Here is a 14,029-nt window from a genome sequence, read left to right as displayed (position 1 = left end):
GTACAGCATAACTCCCTATGAAAATTAAAATTGAAATGTAAACGTATAGAAATAGTAAAAGGAAACTTATTACCTACTTCAATTATTTAAATTGCTTGCATTTTCACTGCCTCTTAAGCAACATTACCACTCAAAATTGAAGCAAAATGAATGAAACACTTTGGCATACATATTGCCTTAGACAGACAAACACATAAAATATGTAAAATTATGAAAATCTTAAATCCATTGAATACATTTTTACATACACAAATTCAAAGAAAATAAAACAGTTATTCATGATACATAAACAGATAATTATATCTTAGCAGTCTTTTCTAAACCTGAAAGAAAATTTCACAAATCATGACAATTTCATTTTTACACACTTGGTTGTAGCCGCTTTGGCTGGCGTTCTACACTTCCATTCACAAGGGTAGAGGAGGGGAAGTTGCTATGGTGTGCGTCCTTCACATTCACTCTAAATTACATGGGGAAAGGGGAGGGGTCACTGTGAGTTGTGTCCAAGTCACTCCACACTTTCACGCAGCTACCAGGCTGCCATTATCTGGTTTGTCCTGTAGAACAAACAAAAAGAGTACCTCAGACTCTGTTCACTTAATATCTAAGGGTGGGTCACAATGAAATGGGGATACATACATTTTATCTTTCAATATGTTATCGGAACAAAGTTAACAGAACTTTTTCAATTTTACTCTCGCGATTACTTAATTGTCATAAAATCGGTAAACAAATGGCTTAAAACGCCGTTAGTCACGTACTAGAGAAAATTTATGCTCAAGGCATACAATCATAAATCCTATTTAATTTCAATTTATTATTTCTGGGTCGGAACACTGAACCAATGCTCGGTACATTCCTGATACATTTGTATTTTATTTACTTAGCTGACTCATCTTCGATTACCTTATTCTTAGAGATAGTATGAGTATATTTGATTAGTAGTTGTCTTCTCAGCTTCTTTGTACATGTGAGTAACTTGTGGTAATAATAGTTCTGAGTGTTCAAAATACACTACGTTTAGTTGACTAGTAAATCCACTTATTGGTCCTCTGCTACTGTGTCAGTTCCACATCTGCAATTATGTACTTACTTCATCGAAGTGTATTCATGCTGAGCTATAAATAATGTTTCAAGTCTGCCATTATGTTACTCAATTATGTTGCTAGTGTATGTACCTATTTAACACTCACTCTATTAACATTTAAAGCATAGGATAGCACATTTATTTCATATATACAGTTTATTGCAGCTGATCAGTTTGCTCACGTGGCAATCCATTTCCACTCTATCGGACGCTGAAACCACAGGTGGTCTCTCTCGACCTACCACTAAAGTGCATTAAGTAATTATGGGCGAGTGTAATGCTAAATTCCTGAAACCTACAGGACACCATGAGCTGCTCTGTCTCATCTAACATAAGGGTATGTATGGTCACATTCACGCCTCCAACTCATAACCTCAATACACGTAGGTGTGTCCTGTCACACACTACACCAAATAACGGCCAGCTCCAACCTTATAAATATTTCAGGGACGTGTCCTTCACGTCTAAACCACAAACACTACTCAATTCTATTACACTGCCATTCCTTGCTACACAAAGTGAGTTCATTCTTCCAACTTATCTGCATATTTTTCATAACACTAAGCAATCTCTTTTACTACTAATTAGTTAGCTCTACAGCATACAATAGGTTTCACTGCCACTTCAGATCCTGCTTGTACACGAATTTGTATATCTTTTTAAATGACTGTTGGTGGACCATTTCCAATAAAACAACAACTTGGTATTTATAATATTACCAGGGTTCTATACATACTTGTTACTCAAATAAATTTGTATCTTAAATACGTCATACTTCTCTATTGTTTATGTCACTGTTAGGTTTGTCACAATAGGTATTTTTTTCACTAATCGGTGGATAGAATGGTTACAGAACTCATGGCTTGATAGCCATGACGGAAAATTTAATGTGCTGGAAAGAAGAGGTCGAAATTTTAGGGGGATAGAAAAGATGAAGACGGAGTGAAATCTGAAATGGGAAAGAAGATCTCACACAGCTGGGACTGCACAGCTGCCACACTGTGTAGAGGTTACAGAACAACCTCCTCCCTACAGAAAGCATTCACTACCTATGAACTTATTTAGGTCGATTACGTTCCTGAGACCTAATAGCTTTTTACTCTTAGGATACTCTAGCCTATATGCATTGGCATGTGGTTTTCTTATGATCCTGAAAGATCCTTGGTATTTGCTAAGATTAACACCTTCGTCCCAATATCTCCTATTTTTCAGAACTCGTATAGGCAGCTCCCAAGTTTCATCATTAGTTACTACATGTTTATCAATAAAAGGTACCGTAATTACTCCGGTTATCGGCAAGACCATTTTTAACTGGCTTCTTTCAAAGTCAACAACACTCTGATATTTCGACAAGAAATCTATGCCAATTAAAACCTCAATACTGAGATTGTTTGCAATTAAGCATGGATGATCAATTAAATTACCATTAATATCAAAGGGCAGTTAAGTTTCTTGCTTTACCGATTTTAACACCTTGCCAGTAGCACCAATTATTCTTAGTCTTGATACCCTCATTACGGTAAGCTTGTCTTTACTACGTAATGCATCAAAGAAGGACTGAGATATTGTACTCACCTCACTTCCACTGTCTAAGAGACAACGTACATTGATACCCAACATATTCACTATTATTATAGGGTGGCTTATTCTAGGTTGTACAGGTGGTTCCTCAAACTCATCCAATAGTTCCTTTTGCATTTGTCTCCCACTAAAGTGATCGACATCTGTCTTCATTACATTTAGGTCAAAGTGTGTAGGGGTTTCCTGAATTACATTTTCAGCTGCCTTTTCCAGTCGGTCTATTAATTTTAAATCGAAACACCGCACGACTTCATTACAGTTAATTTGCTGAACATGACCCAAATTACTGTAGTCCGAGCGATTCTGCGCCTCCAGACCGGGCATAACACTAGTTACAGCTAAACCACTTTCACTATTGTCGTCGGGTTCCTTCTCAAGTGACAACTGGTCACAGCTACTGGGTTCATCCACCCCCAACACGCTATCCTCTACATTCTCACTTACCTCCTGTCCTAAATCTATTAGTACAGTATCAACATCCTGCACAGGCACTTAAGATAAGAGCACACGATCCTCATCGTAAATATAAGCATGAATTTCTTCTGCTTCTTCACCTGACAATTCACTATTTTGTAGCTCTTCCCTACCGTTACACTCCTACACTTTCTCTTTCTCTTCCCACTTAGAAAGCGTCTCTAACACGGTATCTATCAAATACTGTGAGTGATCTAATATTTCTCCTGTATCCTTAGATGCTACCGACCCCTCATCCAAATGTTCAGTCTGAGTATTATGATCTGTCTTACCAATTACTGTAACTACTGGCTTAGGAAAATTAACCGCCTGATGAGCGCCAGTGTCCTCATAGACGGGAACTAGTTTTCCTGCCTCGGCCTGCTACTGTTTCCTTTATTTCCATTATAGTTAACTGGCACAGCATTGCTTTCTGCACTGTTGTTTACCTGCATAATTTTGTTCGGAACAATCATTTGGATGCCATTGTTGGTTCTGATAAGTATTTCTCCAATTCCTACCTCTCTTAGGATGGCGAACACCTTCTGTTCTGATGTTTACATTCCCATTCTGCTCGTTCTTAAAATTACTACTAGTGTTATTAGCATTTCTGTTATTACGTGCTAGCTCCTCATTGGCAGCAACGCGCCCTACACGTTCCAAATATTCAATGAAACGATCCAGATTGTCTATAGGGGCAGATATAATTCTAGTTTGCCAATACCATGGCAGTCTGGCTTCATGACCTAGTATTATCATTTCAGGTCTTAGCTTTTCGACCAAATGTTACAAACGTGAGCTCCATGACCTAGCAAACTCTATAATCGATTCCTTGCCTACATTGAAGCGTTTTCCACTCCAAAATTTTCTCAACACTTCATTTTGCTTATTACTAGACCAATACTCATTAATGAAAGCTATTTTAAATTCCGCTAATGTTTTACACTTCAACATAACATCAGCTGACCAGCGTATGGCGTCACCTGCTAAATGGCTTCTAATAAATGAGATTTTCTGTCGTTCAGACCAAGTTGGGGGAATCACATCTTCAAAATCATTCCAGAAATCTAGCGGGTGGATATTTTTATCTGGATCGAACCGCAAGAACTGCCGACACCCGATAAAAGCGGCGTTTGCAGCTACAGCTTGTTGCATACTACCATTACCAGAAGTTACTGAAGCTACTTTACTCTCAATGTTAGCAATGTTAGTACTAATATTTTCTACTCTCATTTCAACATTATCTACTCTTTGCACAATATGAGTAGTATCAGTTTTGATTGCGTCTACTTCTGCTTGACATATGTTTACTTTTATATTAAGTCTTAAAACCTATCTGAGCACAGTTCAGATTCCGTCTCGATCTTTTCTGTTAACTTGTGCTCCAGCTTCGCATCTTCCATTTGGAAGTCTTTGCGAAACTCAGCAAGTTCGGATTTTACTGTTTTATACATTGCAGAAAACTGTTGAGCAACCTTTTTCTTAATATCCTCATGGTTGTAATCAATTTTATAATTTAAACTGTCAAGATCCTCTTTCAACTTATTGCAGCCAGTGTTGAAGGAAGTTTCTAATTCAGCTTTATTGTATTCTAATTTATTATCCATTGGCTCAAACCGTTTATTAAATTTAGTTTGGCTGGCCACAATCTCATACTTTAATTCAGCATTACTCATTTTGACCTCAGTTATTTCAGACTTTAATTCAGCTGTCATTCTAGCATTACTGTCAGCTATTGCTTGTCATATTACATTTAAATCAATAGCCCCAGTATCTTTGGGTTTCTCACTAGCTGGCTTTTTATCACACTCAGGTGACGAAAAACTAGCTCCAACACCAGAATCATCAAAACTAAATGAAACTTCTGATTGATCAGTCATATCTAACTTCTCCTTCTTATACTCTACCATCTCTGATGACTGTTTCATTTTTAATTCATCAGAGAAACTATCATCCAATAAATTAACAATTTCTGATTTCTGCTTTACTACAGGGGTCTCTACTATTGAATCATTGCCCCTTTTCACACGATTGTCAGGAGACAATACTTCATATTTCACTTTAACATTACTATTTTCATGCATATTTACACTTGAACTGTTGTCTGGATTTACAGTTACCTCAACAGACAGAGGTTCTGATTTAAGTTTAACCCCAGTTTCTTCTGGCGGTTCCATCGTCGACAGTCTTTTAATGGAGGCTAGTAAAATTTTTAACAGCTTTTCACTTAACTTACTTCCTTCTGCATGACGTATGGCGTTGCCGGCGGGGCGTACCAGGATTACTGATGCGACGCGGCGCATTGAACTGCAGACGGCACTTCGACGGTTGCTGTGTGTTTGCGTGGCCCGCAACTGCAGGCGCAACTCCGGTTGCTTTGGCGGACGAGTGCGGTCAGGCGAAACTGGCTTCTTGTGATGCCAGCAGCGCCGCTAGACTCAGTGCCAACTCCGTCAATCCAGATGCGTTGTCAATCCAATTGCGTCGTCCACATGCACACGTAACACTACCACTGTACTGTTACTCAGTTGCGTGTCGCATTTCACTCCCGAATCCAAACATTTAAAATCACTTTCACTTTTACTCAGTTTGTTTCCCAGCCGATGCACCATATGTGGGGCAGTGGGTGGAATTGTTGTTATAAAAATGTAGAATGTAATGTAGAAAAGATGCATTTCCGGGCCGATGCACCATATGTGGGGCGACGGGTGGAATATTTGTTATAAATGTAGAATGTTTTTCTCAGCCGATGCACCATATGTGGGGCGGCGCGTAGAATAATTGTTATTAAATGTTCCTATTATTTATTTAATGCTGTTGTTTGCCGTTCTCAACACTGGCTCTCTAACTACAATATTGGCAACCAGAAAGTGATTAGCAAATCGTGAAGCCTGTAATTAGAATTCCTAGTGCCCATTTCATCTGAGAAATACATTTATAGCTACAGCTTATAGCTCTGAGGAATTAGGAGATTGTCTGGGATTCATAATCAAAAACCATTTTCTCTAAAATGTTCACTGTATTGTGAAAGTCACAGACCAAAAAGATTCCACACAATCCAACTACCAGAGCAGTTCAGAGTCTAATGCGCTGATGCAACTATAACTGTTCAAATTAAATGTTTAAGTGAATGCTCGCCATAATTTGATGATAATGTTCATCAAATGCCACGCTAAGTAATGGTAGAATGTCTGTCCCGCGGTGGCACGTGAAAATACGACATACGCAAACTGAAGATAGATCATTAAAGTCATCCCAGAATTAACACTTCACTCGAAAACGATTTCATGGTTACGCGTGTCTCGAGTAACTTATTACGGTATCCGAGGCTGTTTATAGCAATGATACCGACGCGACGCAACTCCCGGCACAGGTGGTGCACTAATCAGCGTCTGGAGAGAACTGGGGCCTTTTTCTCGCGCATCGTTCTTATATGTAAAGCCGCGGTGCGGACGGCTAAGGGAACGCCTGATCAAATCCGCTCTCCCGATTAGCCGCTGGGCTAGTAATGCACCACTTTAAGTTATTGAATAAATCATTACTTCCTTTGCTGATGGCCGATGAAGCTCTCAATTTAAATGTGCAATCAGCACACAGGTAAGTAATCATAACAAAAGTCTGTCGTGGCTAAGTCAAATATTTAGGGCGAGAGAATTAATTTAATTACACAACACGCAGTAGACGAGCTCTGAACTTGCCCTTTGGAGATACACTATCGCTATAGTTTTATAGTTATTCAGTCGAAACTTCTCGCGTCTTTATGATTATAGCGGATCTCCCTTCTACTTCCTAGATTTATTTATTCGCCAACTTAATCTATCTTGCTTCCTTAATTTCTAAGACAAAAACCAGAAAATCATGAATTTCAACTAAAATTTTAATTTGTAGGTCCAGAACACTGTTTCTACTAAATTATTATGCAAAAGGAATCTAAATATAAATTTTTAAGTTTCTAGCTCTTTTCTGTTGCGCCAATGATTTTTACAGAAAAACATCCAAATTTCGAAAATGGTTAAAGTTATTGAACTGATATTCAACACATATTGATTTAGTATTACTCCTGACGTGCTAGAAACGTTTCAGGTTATTTACTTGATTTTTAAGGTATTGCGCAACATTTATGACGTCAGAGATAGTTACAGCGGACTAGGCTGGCACACAGTGGAAAGACTGATGTGAATTTTATAAGGCGTGAGTATGCTGCTTCCCTACAGCACTACTTTTTCGCGTCTTTCGGGCATCATACGAATCCCTCGGCAGAAGAACTGGGCATATTTCGGGAATATCCTTGCATCGGTCCAATTTTGCAATTGTTCATATTACAGGAAGCGCTGGGCAGCCATGTCGTGTGCCATTGAATTAAGAAGTTGGTAGTCAAAGGGAACAATGTCTGGAGAATACGGCAGGTGGGGTAGGACTTCGCATTTCAGCGTTTCCGGGTATGGTTGAAATGGCTCTAAGCACTATGGGACTTAATGTCTGAGGTCATCAGTCCCCTAAACTTAGAACTACTTAAACCTAACTAACCTAAGGACATGACACACAGCCATGCCCGAGGCAGTATTCGAACCTTCGACCGTATCAGTTGCGCAGTTCCGGACTGAAGCGCCTAGAACAGCTCATCCACAGCGGCTGGCTTTCCAGGTATGTTTTGGCGGACTTTGCTACATTGAGTCGAGCACTGTAATGCTGAAAATCAGCTTTCCATGTCGATCGCTGTATTGTGGCCGTTTACCTTTCAGTGATTGGCTCAAACAAATCAATTGCTTTCGGTAACGATTTTCTGTGATTGTTCCCGTCGGTTGCAGTAGCATCAAAAGCTTTCTCTCTTTCTCAATCATGCTGGTCTTCAACGTCAAAATCACTGTTATTGAAGCATGGAAACCATTTTCTGCGTAGTTCTGTCACTAACAGGCATCTCATAATAGATGTTACCCAGTTTTTTATGAGCCTCAACCGCAGATTTCTTCATATCAATTAAAACCTCTCCCAGATGACGGGAAGTGGGCTCATAAGTTGAGATACTAACTGTAAGATACAATCAAATATCGACTAATGCTTCGATGGCGTTATGTTCTCAAATGCCTAAGCTTGTATGACACTTACGACCTACGACTTGCACCACTACTTTCCACAAACGCCGTCTACTGCAAAACGGCGGAAGTAAAGTTATATACCTAATAGCTTTGGATATTATTTAATGTAACGAAGTATTTTTAGAAAAAATTTTATCTCCTAGTTCACCACCTTAGGGTTTGAATTTGCAAAAAAACACTAAACAAGTATTTTTTAGATTTCCAACCGAGAAGCCAAGAACAAATTTTGGGAGATTTAGATTGAAAAATGTTTTCCTAATTAGTTTAGATTAGATTAGATTTACTTTCATTCCAATTGATCCATAGTGAGGAGGTATTCCAGGATGTGGAACATGTCAGAAAAACAACACTACATGACAAATATTTACAACTAAAACAAATAAACTAATGTACCATTCCACAGGTCCCAAGTGGAATGATCGTCATTTTTTAATGAACACTAAGAGTCATTTTACAAATACTAATGCACTGAATTTAAAATAAAAATGTTTTATTTATTTATAAGGTAATAAACATGTAATACAACTACTGTAATACTTATTTACAATAAACACATTACTGCACTGAAATGGTGCAGAAATTAGGTTATACTTACACACACACACACACACACACACAAATTTTCAGTGAACACATTACTGCACTGAAATTGTGCAGAAGTTATTTTGTACTTATATACAAATCAGTTGGTTCTACTAAGAAATTCATCAATGGAGTAAAAGGAGTTGGCCACCAATAAATCCTTTAGACTTCTCTTAAACTGAATTTCATTGGTTGTTAAGCTTTTTATGGCTGCTGGCAAGTTTTTGAAAATGTGTGTTCCTGAATAATGCACACCTTTTTGTACAAGACTAAGTGATTTTAAATCCTTGTGAAGATTATTCTTATTTCTAGTATTGATTCCATGTATTGAGCTGTTGGTTTGAAAAAGTGATATATTTTTAATGACAAATTTCATTAAGGAATAAATATAATGGGAAGCTGTAGTTAGTATCCCTAGTTCCCTAAACAGGCTTCTGCAGGATGTTCTTGAGTTCACACCACATATAATTCTTACTGCATGTTTTTGTGCCCAGAAAACTTTAGCTTGGCTTGATGAATTACCCCAAAAAATAATCCCATATGACACTATGGAATGAAAGTAAGCATAGTATGCCAGCTTTTTCATTTTTATATCCCCTATGTCTGACAAAATTTGCATTGCAAACAGAGATTTGTTAAGACGGTTCAGCAGTTCTGTGGTGTGCTCCTCCCAGTTGAATTTATTATCAAGCTGTAATCCCAAGAATTTAACACTGTCCACTTCTTCTATCTTCTTGTCATCGTATGTTAGACATATACTCTTGGGGCACCCCTTACAAGTTCTGAACTGCATGTAGTGTGTTTTTTCAAAGTTTAGTGACAAAGAATTGGCTAGGAACCAGTGATTAATGTCCAAAAATATTTTATTGGCTGATCTTTCTAAGACTACACTTGATTTGCTATTTATTGCAATGTTTGTATCATCGGCAAACAAAACAAACTTGGCATCTGGTAATGTTACTGATGAAAGGTCATTGATATACACAAGAAAAAGTAAGGGCCCCAAAATGGAACCTTGTGGGACCCCACATGTAATTAGTTCCCAGTTGGATGATGCCTGATAGCTTGATACATGTCTCTTTCCTAATAACACCCTTTGTTTCCTCCCAGAGATATAAGATTTGAACCATTTTGCAGCATTTCCTGTTACGCTATAATATTCTAGTTTACTTAAAAGGGTATTGTGATTTACACAGTCAAATGCCTTTGACAGATCACAAAATATACCAGTTGCCTGCAATTTTTTGTCTAATGAATTAAGCACATTTTCACTGTAAGTGTAGATAGCCTTCTCAATATCAGAACCTTCCACAATAGCTTAAATAGCTTAATGATCACTTAAGGTGTTAAATTTTTATTTATAACCGAGAAGCTAAAATCAAATTTTCCTAAATTTAACTTTAAAAATTTTCATGATGAAATATTCTCATAAAAATTTTCATCCCCAGTTCACAGCCTTAGGGGTAGAATTTTCTAAAACCTTGAAACACTTATTTTTTTATTTCTAACTGAGAAATCATATACCTATTTTCATATATTTAGTTCCAAAATCGGTTTGTAGTACCTGAATAATGATTTATTTTCTAACCAAACTATTTTATCTCCTTGGAGGTTGAATTTGCAAAAATTTCATGACGATTTTTATTACTTCTGACGGATAAACGAAATTTTAATTTTCGTAGTCCTAACTAGAAAATGGCCATAATGGCGACGTATTTTCAAAAACACTATTCAACTCCGATTTCACTTCCTTGCAGATGGAATTTCGAACAAATGTGTGAATAGTGGTAACAGTGTTAACAGCATAGGATCAACATTCTCTTCTACTTTCAATTTCCTATCCTTAGTGTGCTTAGCACTTCAAACTACCAGAACAGAAACATAATTATTTTGGCAGTTTTAAAACTCTAGTCGCTTTTAGACTGTGTTATGCATCTTCCGCAACGCTGACGTCTGCTCATCCATTGCGTGCCTTCTTCATATGTTGTACCCTCACGAAAATAGCTCTCCTAATCGCTGCTCCCGCTTTTTCAGTCGGCGTCAAATTGCTCAACTTGCCTGCTGTTATGTCTGCTCCGTATGTCGCTGGTAATGGTTGCTGAATTGGGTGGAGAGGAGGGGAGGGTGGAGGGGAGATGACTAGCGACGTTCCATTGTCCTGATGTCATATCTCCCGCTGCTCCACTGGGTGTGTCGCTGTTAAAATACTTCGATCGATTCTTGTCACGTCTTCTCCAATCGCCAACACTGGGGATGGCTGCAGATGTTCGACTGTCACTTCTCCGTCTTTAGGTTCTCTGCTTCCAGTGATATTATTGTGAAAAAAAAGGAATTTTAACGTCCCGTCAACAGCGTGGTCTTTAGTGTTGGAGCAAAGCTATGGCTACTATAGGATAGGGAAGGAAATTCGCAGTGGCCTTTTCAAAGACACAATCTCGGTATTTGACAGGAGTGATTTAGGGAATAACCTAAAATATAAATCTGCATGGCCGAACGGGCGTATGAACTGAGGTCTTTCCGAACTTGAGGGGAGTGGTGCAGACCAGTGCTCCACATAGGGAGCTGTTATACCAATGGATATGGTAGAAATCACTTCTATTCTAAAATTTCTTGTTTCTCAGAGCTGCATTGTTCACGCGGTGGTCTCATAGATAAATCTGAGTCACTTGCACAGCAAAACCACACACACTTCTACTGATCACTCTCTCTCGAGCATGATCATGACCTTCCTGGTTCATTCAATACGGCAAGTGAATGTAAGTTTACGGCACACTGACGAATTGGCTTTCATTGTGCACTGAACATATGCATTGAACATATCGTTTGCACAATTACGCTGTATACATCTACATATACCACAAATTATTGTATCTTACCACTGAAATAAAATTCCTAGCTCCATGCTTCAAGAGCGAGCCAGACATTCATTATTCCATACAGGGGGAATCCAAATATCCATCATCGCTCGCGCACCAAATGAAAGAAATGCGACGCTGCCGGCGAGCTGTCGACACGTTCGATGCTGTCGCTTCCTTCACTCACGTTCCTCTTTCTGATTAATTATGGTTAATTGAAGTTTGATTTGGTGTTAAATGAAATCATCGTCGACTTGTTTATGAGAGACTTCGAGGAACGTGCCTTAGAGTCGGCCGCATTGAAATGTGCATTTTTATTCTTGTTTTCATTTTTTTCGTATCTGTAGATGATATTTTTCGCAGTTGGTCTCATGGCAATGAAAATCTAAACGGCTTTAAGAAAAAACTGATTTCAGTCCACTCGAATACCCACTTCAGAATTGTGGTGAAGAAAGGATGGGTACCACTCCTTCCTTTATGTGTCGATCTGGAGGAAGGTTGATAGTAAGCTGGGCATATTGTTTATAGAAAGTCGACTCTCATAGATTTGTACCCTCAAGCAGCTTATTAACATCCAGGTTGGTATGAAGAGGTACTTCGTACCCCGATTAACAGTATCCACAGCATCACAGATCCTGAAAGTTTGTCAGGTGAATTGTCTAACTTGGAGTCACCTTTCGCCAGAATGTTTGTAATGAAAGGTGGACACGCGTAGCGCTACCTACCAGCTGTGAACCGGAGCACCAACGTCAACAGCGTTTTGACTTGTTGAAGTCCTACCATCCTGATTTAGGTCTTCCGTGATTTCCCTACATCGCTAGAGGCAAATGTCTGGATGGTTCCTTTGAAAGGGCACGGCTGACTTCCTTCCTCATCCTTACCTAATTCGATGGGACCGACGACCTCGCTGTTTGGTCACCTCCCCTTAAATGAATCAACTAACCAAATATCAAAAATCAAATGGTTCAAATGGCTCTGAGCACTATGGGACTTAACATCTATGGTCATCAGTCCCTTAGAACTTAGAACTACTTAAACCTAACTAACCTAAGCACATCACACAACACCCAGTCATCACGAGGCAGAGAAAATCCCTGACCCCGCCGGGAATCGAACCCGGGAACCCGGGCGCCGGAAGCGAGAACGCTACCGCACGACCACGAGCTGCGGACAACCAAATATCACAAGTAGCATTTCCTTGAGAACTGGTCCTATCCTGCGGAAACATTACCTTAAATATGTCTTTCGACCACCATCTACGATTAGGTGTGTGTTAGGTTTTCCCAAGGATGGACTTTGTTTGCGTAAGATAGGTGGCTACTATATGTCTTACAGTTGTGGCATGTACGTTGTTCGCATCGTCAGGTAAGTCGAGGACCGTCGTACACGGTTACAACAGCCGAGTCAGTTTGCTATTGCGGAACATCGCTCTGAGAAAAGTCATCCTAAAGAATATAACACAGATTTTGGCACGCACGTTCAACTTTTGGGATGATTTTTATTAAGGAATGAGCTGCGTTTATATTAGCGAATGACCTTGTAAGTTGAGAAGGCAATCACAGAAGTTGGAATGAAGACCGTAGTGATCCGTAACATCCTGCGGAGCCTATGTCTCGTCTGGGTTCATCTGTCCTAGGCTGTGGTTTGGTGAGGAGTGTTGGGACTGATGTGCCGCGATTTGAAGAGAGAGCGTGACGGCCCGTGGGGCGTGGGTTGGTGCGGAGCATTGCTACAGTGAGTGGGCAAAGCGGAAGAGTAGTGGAGGCGCTGCTGTATTGGATGGTGCTGTGCGGAGTCATCCTTTTAGCGGAACAGGAGTTGGCAGTGGACGCGAAGATGACGCAGTCGCAGTTGTGAGCCGTTTGTGCCTGCCTGCACCCGCCGTATCTTGTCCTGTGCATTGTGCAGTGCTTGCTACGTTCCTGGGTCTCTGCTATTGCCGACTGGAGATTGTGTTAAATGGTGAGCTGCCTTTTCTGCTGCAGATCTGACCTGCCGCTGTTTACGGCGCTGAAACCATTTTTCCCGGTTTCACGGTACTCGTTGTGTTGCCAGCTTAGTGTCTCGTCCGGGATCATTGAATTGCTCTAACAGTGTCCTGGTTCTTATTTGCACGTTGTGCTTGTATGATTTAAAATTTTTTGACTGTGTTACGATTTGTGGGGACATGAAAGGACTTTTAATAATGTGATGAAGGCACGTATTCCTTTGGGTGTGGGATCTCTGTGAAGTTAACTGAGTCGATTCGTTGCAAGGAGTTATAGCATAAGTATCTGAGTTTAATATTTTAAAGGAAAATGGTTTTGATATTAAATCAAGGTTCAAAGTTACTTTCTAATAGCAATATTATTAGTGGTTGCTTGAAAGGAGATGAA

This window comes from Schistocerca cancellata, chromosome 1 (assembly GCF_023864275.1).
Source record: "Schistocerca cancellata isolate TAMUIC-IGC-003103 chromosome 1, iqSchCanc2.1, whole genome shotgun sequence".
In the NCBI taxonomy this organism is placed as follows: Eukaryota; Metazoa; Arthropoda; class Insecta; order Orthoptera; family Acrididae; genus Schistocerca; species Schistocerca cancellata.
Note: the sequence above shows the minus strand (reverse complement) of the source record.